The sequence below is a fragment of the Cryptomeria japonica genome, chromosome 10 (assembly GCF_030272615.1).
Source record: "Cryptomeria japonica chromosome 10, Sugi_1.0, whole genome shotgun sequence".
Classification (NCBI taxonomy): Eukaryota; Viridiplantae; Streptophyta; class Pinopsida; order Cupressales; family Cupressaceae; genus Cryptomeria; species Cryptomeria japonica.
In genome coordinates this window covers 287,732,447-287,745,423 of record NC_081414.1, presented here as the reverse complement: position 1 = coordinate 287,745,423, position 12,977 = coordinate 287,732,447, and positions in this window count along the sequence as shown.

Below are 12,977 nucleotides of genomic sequence, written 5' to 3'. Positions count from 1 at the left end.
AGTTTTCCAGGTTGTAAAATAGCAGTTTCAGGTGCAGTTTCAGGAGCAGAATCAGGACAGTGGCACCTGCGCCCCCGTCCCAAACATTTTCACTCAGATTTTAACTCCGGGTACACATCTGCATTCTTGTCTTGTCCTTGTGTTTGCAGCTTTCCATTGTTTAACTTCAATTCTGCAATTTTGTTATTAGTTCATAGTTGCACTCTGAGGTTAGGAATTGAACTTGCATCATTTTATCTTTCAATTACAACAAAGGAATAGAAACCCTAATAGGTAGCCCGTGGCTCTCTCTTCCACAAAAAGAAGTAGCCAATTGTGTGATACCTCTAGGCTCTTTCGTATTCGACAATGTGTGTCAAAAGGTAGGATTAGGCCATGTTAACCTAGTCTCGCTTTTTCCCCTACACAGTTCCTTAATATATCTTGTTTATTGAGACCATTTAGGCCTCTTATGTTCCATGATATTACTTTCATTTGGAAGCCTGGGGGTAGGACTCCTTGATAGTTCATTGCCTTCCATTAGCTATGTTTTGCTTACTCTCGTGGTCCCTATGCCATTTCATAGTTTTGCGTCCCGATGGGGATCTTGAGGCCTCAAAATCGGCCTTAGATCTGGTTCTAGTTTTTACTCCATTAGGACCTCCTGCCTTCTTGGTCTTAATTTTCTTTCCATTTCTTGTTGTGTTTTCTTCTTGTTGTTCTTCTCTAGATTCATCTTGCATGTTGCTCCATAGGTCTTCTCTTTTCTGGGATGAAGTGGTCATATTCACTTCTATGTTCTGGAATAAAGCATTTAAGTTTGCTTGTGGTGACCCAAACTTATTACTCCTTCCCATTTCTATTTCCTGTTCTTGAGACTCTTCCCCTAAATAGGGTTCTTCTTTCTTTGATATGGGTTCATGTAGCTCCTCATGATGAAAGTCAGTGATATCCTCAATCTCACCATCTTCAAGTGTCTCTGTGCTAATTTCATTCTCCTTCTTCTGTGACTGAAGGGCCTCAAAGGTATTTTCTATCTTGATCTCAAACTCCTTGGTTTCATTCTTCTTGTTCCCCTTCAGGGGGGGGGGCCTTTAGGAGGGTCAGTGGAGTCAACTTTCTGATGTTCTGGTTTGTTTAACAAATTTCCACTTTTTTCTTCTAACTTGTTGCAATCTTTGTTGTTATTTTTTTCTTTCCAAACCGGTTTGTGAATATTTTTTTCTTTAACAGGTCTTTTAGGGTTGCTAGGGCAAGCCTTAGCCCAGTGACCTGCTTTTTTGCAAGAGAAACACACAAAAGGGAGAGATTCAAATTCAATGGCTTGTTCCCATAACCCAAGTTTGGAGTTTATGTCAACAGTACTTGGGAGATCCATATTCTGTGATATGTTGATGCAGATGCACACATACACCAATCTCTTGCGAGCTATAGTCATTGGGTCTATCACAATAAGCTCCCCAAAGGAGTTAGCAATTCCTGAGAAAACATCCTCCACCTAGTATTCCAATGGTAGCCCAGGCAACCTAACCCACACCGGAGCAGATTCAAAAAAAGAGTCATTTAGTTCCATATTAGGAGTCCATTTTCTAACAGAAAGAGAGGATTTACCAAACATCCAGGGACCCCCACTTAGAACCGCTTCCAGATCTTCCCCACATGAAAAGGAGAACACAAAAAACCCTCTAGGCAGGGTAGAGACTTCAACCTATCCTTTCATTCTCCATTTTCTCTTAACAAAGGATCTAACATCCTCAATATTAGGTCGGGGTCCAACAAATTTCCCCACTAGAGAAAGAGTCATTAAAGAGATACTATGGTCAATAACCAAATCAGGAATCTCAATCGCAAGTTTACCTGTTCTATTGTCTGATATATCCTTCACAAAGGGGAAAGATGATTTACCAGTCAGTTTACCAGATGCTTGTCTAGTTAAGAGACTATTCCATGGTTTAGGTATTTGCCCCTCCTTGGTATTTCCTGAGTCGATTTGCATTGCTTTGAGGCTTGAATCTTGTGAATTTTTTAAGTTTTCGGGATCGGGAGGAGGGTCCCGTGTTCGTGGGTCCCCATCCTGTCTTCCATCCTCATCATCAGATGTTTGTCCTTGAGCTACAGTGGAGTCAGACCCAGAGGAACCAACATCGTTGTTCCCTCCATTTCTCGAATTCAAATTTCCCCCTGCAAACGCTATTCCTTCCACTGTTCTATATGCTTATATGCTTTGATTTTATGGATGCAATGAGTAGATGAATAATGATATGATGATAATGACTTACATCATGCAAATGATAAATGCTTTTGATTTTTTATTTTAATGATCCTAGATGCAAATGAAAATTTTACTTAAATGATGTAAATGCTAATGATCTATATGAAAATGCAAATGAATGATTGCTTAATGCTTACGATGATGTACATACAAATGATCTATATGAAATGTTTTTATTTATTTTTTATTTTTTTATGTATGCAACTAAATGATAAATGGAATAATGATGATATACTATATGATGTATAAAAATGCACTTTTTTGAATGCAAACTAATGCAATGATTTATACGGATTTGCACATGAATGATTGATTTGTTTTTGATTTATATGTTATGCTTATAATGATTATGAATCTAAGTGAAAAAGATGCAACTAAATGATCTTTATGAAATGATAATGTAGATAATAATGATGATACTTTACATGGTTAATGAAATGCACTTAATTGAATGCAATTAATGCAATGATAAATGCAACTAAAATGAAATGGATAATGATTAAAAATGAATGCATCTACAATGATTAAATGAAAATTGTTTTTGTTTGTCCAAGTATACTCAATCTTTATTTATGACCATTGATCTGCTAATGAAATGATATGCTTATAATGCAACTAAATAATGAGCTAATGAAATGATCTAACTAAAATTTATACTGCCATTCTTCATATGCTATTGGGTAACAGTGCTTGATTTCATCATCGAGCTTAAAAATGTTGTAAGAAAATACAAGCAACTTGACATAATGATTCAAGATGACCTGAGTATTTCTTACATGAATTTTGATATAGCAAGTTAATACAAGCAACTTGATATAATGGATCAAGTTGACCTGAGTATTGCTTGCAGAACAGACAAGGACTATCTCTTTTCATGCATGACTTGGAACATCCTCCTTAATCTTTTGCCGATCATATCCTGAGACAAGTTCATACCGTAGTAAGAAATAAACCATAAACAACAATCAAAGAAAATAATCATGCCCCATCATAGCTCCTCTAGTCATGGACATCGTTGAGTCGCATAGAGCACATGATTAGCAATAAAATCATTATATAAACACTAAATCTTGTATGTCATTCACATGTTCTAATGGTCATTAACTGATATAATCATTTTAATGAATGATTTTTGATAATCCTTTATAGCTTGTTGATTGATTCTTTAGTTTCTGAGTTTCATGATTCAGTTGTTTGATGAAATGCCTTGATTTTCGTTGCTTTGTTTGCTCATTATCTGTTTCAAAACCATAGGTGTTTTTGTTTTTTCTAAGTTTTTCAAATTTTTTGGATTTTTTAAAGATTCAAAAGATCACCTTAGCAAAATGAATTAGGATTTTGCCCCAGCGGAAACAAAAATTATTATGGATATATGAAATGATCAAGATCCAAACCATGACAGAATAGAAATGCAGATTGATAGATGCTGATAAAATCTAAGACAGTGACTACGACAAGTATGTCAAAGATTGATAACTGTTGGTAAGCTGCATTTTTCTTGCTAAATGGTTCAGAGAAATGGATAAGCTAGGATATATGGAAGCGATAGATGCATTAGGAAGGAGCAGATAGGTGTGTAAAGCAATCTCATAGATGGAGGAACTCACTTTTTAGATAGTTCCTGTTTACCAGGTTTTCACCATCTAAATTTATTGCATTTTTGTTGGATTTTATATGCTTTTTATTGATTTTTTTTTAGGACTTTATATGCTTTTTATTGATTTTTTCAGGACTTTATATCTCAAGCATAGAATTTCTTGAGATGGATAGAATTGATAGGTTCATCAAACCAATCACCTTCTGGGGTAGATAATTTGTATGCTCCTGATCCATATGTTGCTACTATGACAAAAGGTCCTAGCCAATTTGGTTCAAATTTGCCCTTCTTTTCCCGATCTTGCTGATTTCTTGGATTTTCCCTTAGAACTATGTCTCCAATCTAGAAAATGCATGGCTTGAATTTGTGGTTATAACTTCTTTCCATTCATTGTTGATATACTTTTAAATGATCTATTGCATTTTGGCGATGTTCCTGAATCAATTCTAGTTCCTGGAGTCGAGAGACTCTTTGTTCTTCTTCTGGTATAAGACCATGCAAGGATACTCGTAGAGAAGGTATCTCTACTTCTATAGGTAATATAGCTTCTGATCCATAGACCAAACAATATGGAGTTTCCCTTGTTGGAGTGTCGACACTAGTTCGATATGCCCAAAGAGCAGGATTTAGCTGAATGTGCCAGTCTTTTCCAGCTTCATTGACTATTTTCTTCAAGATTTTTAAAATAGTTTTGTTTGATGCCTCAGCTTGACCATTACCTTGTGGATAATATGGAGTAGAGAACCTATGTTGGATATGAAACTTTTCACATAGCTCTTTTACATCTTGATTTTTGAATGGTCTTCCATTATCAGTGATAATGGTCATAGGAACTCCATAGCGACATATTATATAATTTAGAATAAATGATGATATTTGTTTTCTTGTCACTGTTGTTAAAGGCATTGCTTCAATCCACTTAGTAAAATATTTAGTAGCAACCAAAATAAACTTATGTCCATTAGAAGATGAGGGATTGATCTTTCCTACCAAATCGAGGCCCCACTGTGAAAATGGCCATGATCCTATCATAGGATATAACTCTTGTGCTGGTGCATGAATTAGATTTCCATGAATTTGACATTGTTTACACTTTCTAGCATAGGTGAATGAATCTCTTTCCATAGTAGGCCAAAAGTAACCCATATGAATAAGTTTCTTAGCCAATGTTAAACCACTTGAGTGTGTACCACAAATACCCGCATGAATGTCATTAAGAACTCTCTCAGATTCATCTTTTTCAAGACATCTAAAAAATGTACCATCTAGACCATGCCTATATGGATATCAGTAATAATGGTATAGCAAGAGGACTAACGGATAAAGTTTCTTTGTTGATTATGAGATAATTCCAAAGGAAGGATATCATCTTTCAAATATTGGTAGGTTTGACCGTATAAGGATTGACTGGTTCCTGATATATGGCAAATTTGATAGGTTTGCTGGGATTGAATGGTAGGGGTTAAGATATCTTCCACAAGAAATTCGTAACGTTGTTTATTCTCTTTATTTTGCAAGAGAGATGCTATTGTAGCCATTGCATCTACTGCTTTATTCTCATTTCTAGGAATCTGGGTGAATGCGATTTCTTTAAAATGTCTTTTAAATTCCTCCACTAGCTGTTTGTATGGCATAAGCTTATCATCCTTTGTTTGATATTCATCATTTATTTGATAAATGACAAGTTGTGAATCACCATAGACATGTAGTTCTTTAACATTCCATTCAATGGCCATTTTGAGCCCTATAACCAATGCTTCATACTCTGCAGTATTATTGGTGCATGGAAATCACAGTCTATATGATTTCGGAATTGTATGTCCTTGAGGTGTGATAAAAAATATTCTTGCACCTGATCCATATTGAGTATAAGAACCATCAAAGTACAATTCCCAAAAGTTTGTACTTACTGTCAAGATATCTGCATCAAGAAATTTGACGTGCAAAGGCATGCTATTTTGTAAAGGTGCATCAGCCAACTGATCAGTAATGACTTGTCCCTTGATGGCTTTTCGGTCAACATATTCTATGTCAAATTCATGTAGTATCATAACCCATTTGGCTAGTCTCCTTATTAATGTTGACTTGCTCAATAAATATTTGAGAGGATCTATCTTTGCTATTAGTTTTACAGAATGAATCAACATATAATGTCGTAGCTTCTGAGTTGCAAATACAACTGCTAGACATATCTTTTCAATTGATGAATAATTTAACTCATATCCAACAAGTGTTCTGCTGATATAATAAACTGCTCTTTCCTTTCCTTCATTATCATGCTGAGCTAGGAGAGTGCCTAATGATACACTTGTTGCTGAGACATAGAGTAACAATGGTTTCCCTTTGGTTGGTGATATCAATACTGGAGGACTCATAAGATATTATTTTATTTGCAAGAAAACTTCTTCACATTTTAGATCCCATTTAAATGGAACATTTTTATGTAGAATATGGGTAAATGGAAGACATCTATCGGCCAATTGGGACACAAATCTCCTGATTGATTGCAACCTTCCTTGTAAAGATCACAATTGACTTATGTTCTTAGGTGATTCCATCTCCATGATAGCTTTAACTTTCCCAGGATCAACTTCAATGCCACGAGCTAATATAATGTACCTAAGGAGCTTTCCAGAGGTTACCCCGAATGCACATTTATTTGGATTTAATCTCAATTGATATCTTTCCAGCCTATCAAAAATCTTGCTTAGAATGTTCAAATGTTCTTTTCTTGTGTGAGATTTTGCAAGTATGTCATCAACATAATCTTCCATGAATGTATGCATCATGTCATGAAAAATTATCATCATAGCTCTTTGATATGTCGCTCCTGCATTCTTAAGCCCAAATGGCATAACATTCTAGTAGTACGTTCCCCATGCACAGGTGAAAATTGTCTTCTCTTGATCTTAAGGTGCAATTCTTATTTGATTATATCCTAAGAAGCCATCCATTAATGAAAACATCTCATGTCTTGCTGATAAGTCCACTATGATATCGATGTTTGGTAGTAGGAAATCATCTTTTAGACATGCTTTATTCAGATTTCTGAAATCTATACAAACCCTTTTGCTTTTATCTGGTTTTGATACTGGTATAATACTTGAAACCCATTCTAGATAAGCCACTGGTCTTAAGAAACCCACTTCCAATAGTTTCTTGAGCTTAGTTTTTACAAGGAGAGCAATATGTGGGTGCATCTTTCTTAGCTTTTGTTTAACAGGTTTTGCTTTTAAATCCACATTAAGATGATGCATGATAAGATCTGGGTTAAGCCCTGTAATATCTACATAAGACCAAGCAAAATTTATTTGTCTTTGCTTAAAGAATTCCATGTATTCTTTCCTCTCTTTGTCTGATAATGAGGTAGCAAAATGAAGTATTTTAGGATCCTTTGATGTATCAATGTTTACTGCTTCTATTGGTTCTATCATGCTTAAAGAATTCCATGTATTCTTTCCTCTCTTTTTCTGATAATGAGGCAACAAAATGAAGTATTTTAGGATCCTTTGATGTATCAATGTTTACTGCTTCTGTTGGTTCTATCAAGTTAGTAGATCTTTCTTGAAAATATGCAGGAAAAATGTCAAAATTTCCATCTTCTGGTGCCTCAAGGAGGTTTTCACCATTAGATACGCCCTTTATTTTCTCTTTTGATTGATCTAATGTTGCCATGAAATGTTTTTCAACAATACGTCTCTTTCCTTGTTTTATTTCACTTTTGCGACTGAAAAGTTTGGCATTTTCCTGACTATGAGAAACATTACTTGATTCTGTAGTGGAAGATATCTTAGGTAGGGATGGGTTCAATAGCGTTAAGGTACACAACTAAGTCATGATCATTGGAAAAGACATTTAGTTTGGGGTTGTCTAAATTATCCCAATCAATTAGTTCAGGATGAAGAAGGGGTAAATCATAATCACTGTCATCATTAGGTGTTTCAATGTTCATGACATAATGATCATAATTTAGCATAGAATAGGTATTATCATAGATTAGATGTTTTTGAGGATTGTCTTTCTCAAGCATTTCTGAATTAGTCTTAACAAGATTAATATTAGCATTTTGTATTTCACACTCAAGTGGTTCTTTAATTGACGTTTGTCCCTTAAATGAATTGATTATATTAACACACACGTCTTTGGTACTGCAAATTTCTTCTTGATTAACTTCATTTGCATTTTGGAGTTGATAGACTTGTGTACATGATAAAGAGGATTCTTTTAATAGATTTTGTCTCCTTTCAAACTCAACTTCTTCTGGACTAATAGTTAATCCAACTTGACTATCTCTTATTTCTTCTATGGTTCTTGCATATCTGATCCTTGTTTACGCTTCTTGTGGCATTGTGTCTCTGTTTTTGTCATTCTCTTTTCTTTTTGCATACGCCTCTTTTCTCTGAATTCTGAGTTTCTCTTGTCTTCTTTCTAATTTTATCTTTTGTTTTGTAATAGACAAGTCTTCTTTTGTGATAGCTGCTTGATCTTCATTGTGTTCTTTACTTGATGTAGTGGATAAGGCATCTAGTCCCCATTCATACTCATTGGAATCTGTTTCTGAATCCTGATCTAAGATTAATCCACTATACCATACTGGAAAGTCGTATGGTGCAAAAAGTTCTCTGATTTCTGTCATTTCTATTTTTACTGCCTCTGGAATATCATGTTCAGATTTTGCCTTTGTTTGTATTTTCAAAACTTGTTGACAAGATTTTTCATTACTTGGGATGATAATCTCCTTCTCTTTCTTTTCATGTTCTTCTTGCTTCTTTTGCTTACTGGTTACTGTTTCGGCCGCTTGATGTAGCTTTTCTTGCCAATTGTCTCCTTTAGAAATTGATTTCTTTCTCCATTTTTGTTATTGAGTATTGTGTTGCTTTTGATTAGACTTCAAGTATCCCAAATCGGATTTATCTTCTGTGGATTGTGAGTGTGGACAAATAGGTTCTGAAATACCCTGATGTTGCTTACCAATTGGTCCTTATCCTTCATATCCCATCTTTTGCATGATTTCATATCCTTTGTCATATTGTTTTATGGGAATATTGACTTCTGTTGCTGTTGCTATAGTTTTATCTTCATCTTTGTATAACCAACCAAGAATGTCTTTGTCTTCATTTTCCTCTTCAAGGGTTCCAGCACTAGCAAAGGTTCCTTTAAACATATGTTTTGATTTGCTTGATGTCTATGATTGAATATCTGCAGGTTTTCCATATGACTTAGGGGAGAGTGGAAAATTATTCAAAGAATACTTTCCCATTCCTTCATCATTTAACTTGAGCTTTTCTTCAAAAGTTTCCCATAACTTTGCTTGAACTTCTTTAGTAGGATATACTAATTCTTTGTTATGTGGAACTCTTGTATCTTGTGTTGGCTTCAAATTATTGCAATATTGACTAGAATATGCAATTATAGTGATCTATTGCCCTTCATGAGAAAATTTTACACATTGATGATATGTAAAAGGAACTGCTTGTATCTTGTGAATCCAGGGTCTTCCTAGAAGAATGTTGTAGGAGAGATTCAAGTCTAAAACTTGACACAATGTATCCTTTTCCACATGTCCTATCTTTATTGGTAGCACAAAAGTTCCTTTAGAATAACGTTCTGCTTCATCATAAGCCTTGATGGTTATTTTCTTTTTCGGGTCCACTGCATTCTTTGAATACCCCAAAGCTTTTATCAAACTTAATGCACAAATATTTAAGCTAGCCCCTCCATCTATGAGTACATGTTTGACACAAGTTTTATTAATGGATACTTCAACATATAAAGGAGAATTGTGAGAATGTTGTAAGGATGCATCATCATTTTCAGAAAATGATAAGAAATGAGGGGATATAAGATGTCCTACCATGTTTTGGAACTGATCTATATCCAAATCTTTTGAAACTGTTGTTTCCACTAAAGCTTTCTCCAAAATTTCCTTATGCATAGGTGAAATCTTGAGAAGTTCCAGAATTGATATTTGAGCAGGTATTCGTTGTAATTGCTCTACTAAATTGTATTGTTGTGATGTGGATGTTGAGTCTTTTGCTATACCTAGAAAGGTAACCTTTGCTTTGCTTCTTGTGATAACATTGATTGGTTTTGAAGATTGATTTTTGTTAACAATGATCACCTTTACTACATCATTGTATGTATAAGTGTAATTTACTTTGGTTTTTCCTTTGTCATGTTCCAATTGGGATGATTCACCTTTATCATAGTTTGGAAGCGGAGTTTTAAAAGCCAAGTATGATTCATTCATCTTATGGCTATCCAACATGATGGTTCCTTTATCAATCAGATCTTGGAGAATGTGTTTCAATCTTTGGCAATCATTTGTTAGGTGTCCTTTATTCCAATGATAATTACAAAAATGATTGTCATTCCACCAATTTGGTTTGATTGGTGGTTCATAGATTCTTGCTTCGGGTAAAACAATCAATTTGTTAGCAAGCAAAGTTTTCAGAGCTAATTCTAAAGATTCTCCAATATTTGTGAATTTTCTCCGAGGATTAGAGAAAAAGGACTTGGCTTTATTGTTTTCTAGATTGTTGTTGCTTGGGATTTGACTTGATAGATTGAAAATTGGTTGTTGTTGTTTCGCAGTATTGTTATCATTATTTTCTTCATTGCTGACATTCCTATTCTTTGACCAGAACCTGGGTTTGTCATTGTTTTTGTTGTTGTTGTTGTTGTTGTTGTATGAATTATTGTAAAGTTTTAGTTCTCCTTTCTTTACCATTGCATTCTCTATTTTCAGACCATTTTTGATCAATTTGACAAAAGAGGGAGGACATTGCATCCTTAGTCGATAACTCATTTCACTGATAAGATTATCAATGAATATGTCCATTTTTTCTTGATCAGGTACATCCCGGGGATACCTATTAAACATGCATTTCCATCATTGTAAAAAGATAAAAAAGGATTCACCATTCTTTTGTTTAACATTGCAAAGATCTAGCATTGTTATTTCATTCCTTATATTGTAGGAATATTGTGAAATAAATCTATTTACAAGTTCTTCAAAGGATTTGATTCCAGATGGCAATCTTGAAAACCACTCCATTGATTGTCCATTTAAACTCCTAGGAAAAAGATGCATAAGGTAAGTTTCCTCATGAGAAAATTCCATCCTCATAGTACGAAACTCCTTAATGTGATCTTGAGGATCAGATTTTCCATCATATTCATCATATTTAGGGATCTCGCAATGTTGCGGAAATGGTATCATATTTAGCTTTTTATCAAAGGGATATGGGCATATGTCTTCTAATGAATAATTCTTGGAACTTGTCCCATTTTGCATGTCTTGTATCTGCTGTTGTAGGGTTTGTATTTGTTGAGTAAGGTTTGATAATGGATTATCCACACTGTTTCTTTTATCATTACGTTATTTTCTTTTGTCATCCCTTTCTTTCCTTGTTTCTCTGTTACTTTCTTTGTTCACATCTTCATTATTTTGCTCATCTGTGTTTTGGGTGTTACTTGTTTCCGCATCTTGTTTTAAGCTTTCTATGTTAAAGTCTTGTGGTAGTTTAGCTCCGGATTTTGCCAACATCAAGAGATATTTCTCTTTTTGTTTTGCCAACAATTTTTCCATTAGCCTATCAAATTTGAAATCTTGTTCAAGGTCTCTAATGGTGCTATTGACTGCTTCTTCGTCAACAACGGTAAATCCAAAAGTGTGGAATATAGGAGTATCTTCTTCCTCCATTTGTTATTGTTTTCTAAGCTGTTCGTATTGGGCTCTAGTCCAAACTGACATGTGTTTATTTTAAAGTTGTCAAAAGTTCCCAAGGACAAGGTCAATAGGTGATTATTGGTTTAGGAAGGTTTGCTTTATTGATCTTACCACTATTGTTTGTTCATTGGGATAAAGTGTCTCTTTGTTGAAAAACACATCTTTGTAGAGTTTCATCGTCAAATTCTATACGGCAGCCACGTAAGTAGTGACGAAAATGGTGTAGGAATGTCCTATGTTTCAGTAAGATCTTGCAATTGATATACAAGAATCTTATTCTCTTCTGAGTAGCTTTTTAACTGGGTTTTCTTTTCTTAAGGTGATACTTAAAAGTCATATAAGCATTTGACAGTTTACAAGTTTGATTCCAATGTTGGTGCAATTTTGGTTTTGATGTAACCTAAGTTCAAAATAGGAAAGATATATCCAAGATTAGGAACCTAGTATAGATTGATCAAGCTTCGTGATAGAGGATTTGATTATCCTGATGAGAGACTTGACAAGGATGTTGATTTTTGCACTTAAGATGTTTGAATCAATAGCTTCTTGAATATTGATGTTTATAGAATCTTTTGGGAATAACCTGTAGGATTAGCAACCTAGTTGTTTGAGCTATTTTGAAAATACGTGATGGTTTAGAGACAAACCTACTTCAAGAATTATTTTGATATTTTGATGTTTTGATACTTTGATTTTGAGTTGGTGTTTCAAGTGTTGGAATGCTTTTTGTTTTATCCTTTTGATCACACTTTTTCAAAAATTTGTTGATTTTTGATCTCTTGTAGATGATAATTTTCTTCAATTTTTGACCATTTGGAACATGTTACAGACATAGAAGACATAATTTTTAATAAATGAAAAGAACAAGCAAGTACAAATCCCTATGGCAGGCTGAGACAATAGTTGTTGAATCTCACATGGAGTTTCCCCCGAGGCTACGCTATTCAAAGCGGTTATTTAGATGCTTGACCCCACTGGCTCCACCCTCAACACTCACTTCTTCGGGGCAGCCAAGCACCAGTTTCCATGAAATCTCCTCATGACAAACTTTATATCTCTATTAGGAACCATATGTGTGTGAGTCGCTTCAAAGGTCCGACCTCCTGTGCCAACAACTAGAAGGTTTTTGGCAACTAGTACAAATAGTTTTTAGTAAAGGCTTCTGGTCATGTGGCCATACATGCGGCACTTTCAAGTTTGTAAATTCAAAAGGTTCCCAGCATATAGAGGTTACGCTCCATAGGGTTTATGGGGAAACATAGTGTCGGTATGAACTTATCAGCACATGTTGTTTGAACTTTCATCACAAACACGATTTATTTATAGTGGATTGGAAGGACTCGGTATTAGCCCGTTTCCACTTTAGGTCATTCCCCTCTCATTGGCCCCCTCAAGGC